We start from the raw sequence: 3,496 nt of genomic DNA on the forward strand, positions 1-3,496 counted from the left end.
GTCTCTTATTACTCCAGTAAATCCTGCCAGTACATGGGATCCACTTATTTTCATTTTTGCTGTCTCTGCAACAAAAGAGGCATGGGATGATTACCACAGATTTCTTTCAGACAAGAAATCGAATGAGAAAGAAGTTTGGGTTGTGAGGCAGGGCATAAAGAAACATGTATAGACATTTCTTTTCTTTACTACTCTTTGGTTGCGTTTCTTTTATTGTGACAAATTGACTGATCGTATTCACTTGTAGGTTCAAGCACAGGATATTCATGTGGGTAATATAGTATGGCTCCAAGATAATGATGAAGTGCCATGTGATCTAGTTTTGATTGGGACATCTGATCCGCAAGGAATGTGCTATGTTGAGGTAAATATAAAATCCTTGACAAGTAACTGACCATGTTTGGCGCAATAAGCAACACCCAGCCTTTATTCGTCATAGATAGTGAGGCTGCTTAAGTGTACCGTTAAAATTTGGAATCCAACCAAAGTCTCTAGTAAGCCTGAGAAACTTATTTTTGCAAAAAGGACCTTAGCTAGGTTATTGGTACCTAAACCTCTGCACTTTCGGGGTTTCTTTTCTCTGACATTGTTTGGTGTTGCTTGCATGCTTAGAAGATTATTCATTTCTAAAGAAGCAAAAACTTTATAGTACATTAAATTTCCATTCATAATCATGCTTATATCCTAGAATTGTTGCAATGGCAGTGTTTCTTTTTCTGTAATCCTGTAACTATTTTCCTTTTGACCTTTACAATTGCTTAAACATGTCAAGAACTTGATAAGGTAACTTCCTCCAGACTTCTGCTCTAGATGGTGAAACTGATCTAAAGACCAGGTTTATTCCCTCAGCTTGCATGGGGATTGATCTAGAAGTCTTGCACAAATCAAGGTATGCTTTCCATGAAGATTTCTATCGGGTTATATTTCACTTTAATAAGTGATGATGCATTTCTCTCTCTCTTCAGGGTGTGATTGAGTGCCCTGTTCCTGACAAGGACATTAGAAGATTTGGTGCAAATTTACGGTTGTTTCCTCCTTTTATTGATAACGATCTGTGCCCATTAACCATTAAAAACACAATTCTTCAGTCATGTTACTTGCGGAATACCGAATGGGCATGTGGAGTAGCTGTTTATACAGGCAAGTTTGTTTATTCTCGTTGTCAAGGCCATATTTTAATGCATACCTCTCTGTTCATGCATGCACATATTTGTTTTGTTTTGAAGCAATAAGAAAAGGGAAGTTCTCATAAATGGTAAATAACCTTATGCAGTATATGAAAAAAATTATGAATAAAGTATGAAAATTTGTACTTTAATCATGACATCTGCTGGTGAAGTCGATAATTTTCATATTAATTATCAACATCAATATGCCAAGGGAAATATCTTAGTACCTCCCAAACTTGCTACTGTATCTTAAGAAATAATAATTGATAAAACTTGTATTTCTGATTGATGGGAATAGCACAAATTTAAGTGAGTCATGCTTCTTCTTCTTCTTCTTCTCTCTCTCTTTCTCTATCTATCTATCTATATATATATATGTCTCTCTTTAAAGGTTGTCATGTGGTTGATGGCTTCAGTGCCTACAAATTTTGTACCTTCTCTGCAATCTGACCAATTTTAGTTATGGAAGTTTCCAGAGGATTGATGCACCCAGCTGTATTTTCTTTCCTTTTGGATTTTGGATTTTGGATTATGGATTTTGTGTTTATTTTTATATTTTTCTTTCCTTTTTTGTGATGCAAACCAAGTGTGTGTGAAAATGCCTCAATGGACTAAGAATGTGAAATTTAGTGAATGATTCTTCTATAGGCTAATGTAGTTGTTGCTTATTGTTCTCTAGGCATTTTTTTTTATTTCAGTTTTAAATTTGGAAGTATATATTATGGAATGACCTAAATAGTTGATTATTTGAAGAGGAATTTTTTAGATAATATTTTTAAACATTTTATTCCTAAAGATGATATGAATCTTATTTTTTATTTTGTTGCTCCTTAATGTAAAATTGAGGCACCTAGCCATTATGAAGGAAAGTATATAGAATAATTTATTGGAGTATCTCATATATATTTCAAATATTTTAACTATGCCAATGAAGCTTAAAGAGATTGTTTGGGCTTTATATAATTTTATCCAGATAAGTATAGTCTTTTTAGGGGAATAAATGATGTGTTTAAGACATATTTTTAATAATGTACAATATTGAACAATATTTGATTATGATGGGTATATGTTTTGATTTATTTCTGTATTGATTGATTTGTGAATTAAATCTAATGAAAGAGGAGGCTAAATGAGATAGAGGCCGATGTGGAAGTGCTATGTATTAGAAGAGTTGGGGATAGTTATCGACCTGGAACTTGAGGTTGGTGCTGTAAATTTATGTTTTAGATGAATAAGCTGGTAGATTAATAAGATGCTAAACCAATTTCAAATTTGTCAATGTCTTTGTCAGCAATAGCTTCTCATCTTGTAAGAGTGTAACTGAACTAATTATCATATGGTCAATTTATCTCCTGAATGGCTCGATCTCACGGAGAGGTCATGGGTCAAAACTTGAAAAACTTGAAAAGTAGGAAAACCTCGCTGAACCCATTATTTTCATGTTGCTGGTATGTTCTATAAATTTCTGGCTGTCTTTGTTCGTGCGATGTCTAAATAAACACAAGTGTGAAAAGTACAAAGTATATTTGATTAAATATTTGCACTCTAGTCATGTTGACTGTTATATACGAAATGGGGAGTCTTATGCAGGATTAAATCAATACTTAGAGTTCTCAACTGTAACTTTAATGAAATTTATTTGGAAAAAAAAAAGATGAATTTTTTAGCTGCTGTTTTCAATTTTGATCCACTTAGAGAAAACCTAAATATTGAATTCTTATAACTGTTTGTTGGAGTTTGCATATCCTGTTATTACTTTGTATACGATTTTCTCTTTTTATTAAAGTTACTCTCTTGCATCTCTTGTTTATAATCAACTTTTTTTTTTATATCTCTTCCCTTAGAACACTAGGCAATATATATAATAATCACTTAGTATGCCTAGTACATTTCTTATAATCTTGTTGGACATATATTCAGCCAATAATAATAGGCCTAATTAGTAACTAGTTCTTTTTATTTTTTATGGAATAATTAAACCTCAAAGAAGGCCTAATATTCTTATCATCTGTCTTGTTATAAGTAGTTGTGTGTCACGATAAAACTTTGTTATTGCACTAGTTCTTTGTCACTCACTGAATTAGCTTACATAACTAACTCTTGAACTCTCTTTAAACAATCTTCACAGTTGCTACTTTATCATGCCATTAATAGAAGATTTATTTAATTCTTCCTGCTGAAAATTACAATGTCCAAGTAATGCTTGAACTGTGAGAGAGTTGGAGATTTTTCAGCATAAATATCTGTTGTATGAACTTATGTCAATATGATCTTATGCTTTAGTGGCAGCTATGATTATGGCAGTGAAAACATTTGATAACTACTGA

At 32.5% G+C, this 3,496-nt stretch overlaps 1 long non-coding RNA gene across 1 annotated transcript; it reads left to right on the plus strand.

Moving 5' to 3' along the window:
- The first annotated feature begins 302 nt into the window (after positions 1 to 302).
- LOC133829234 (uncharacterized) lies at positions 303 to 1,138 on the plus strand. Its single transcript, XR_009891634.1, has 3 exons — positions 303 to 364; positions 798 to 889; positions 966 to 1,138. It is a non-coding gene; the product is annotated as an uncharacterized LOC133829234 (long non-coding RNA).
- The last annotated feature ends 2,358 nt before the right edge of the window (positions 1,139 to 3,496 follow it).

This window comes from Humulus lupulus, chromosome 4 (assembly GCF_963169125.1).
Source record: "Humulus lupulus chromosome 4, drHumLupu1.1, whole genome shotgun sequence".
Lineage (NCBI taxonomy): Eukaryota > Viridiplantae > Streptophyta > Magnoliopsida > Rosales > Cannabaceae > Humulus > Humulus lupulus.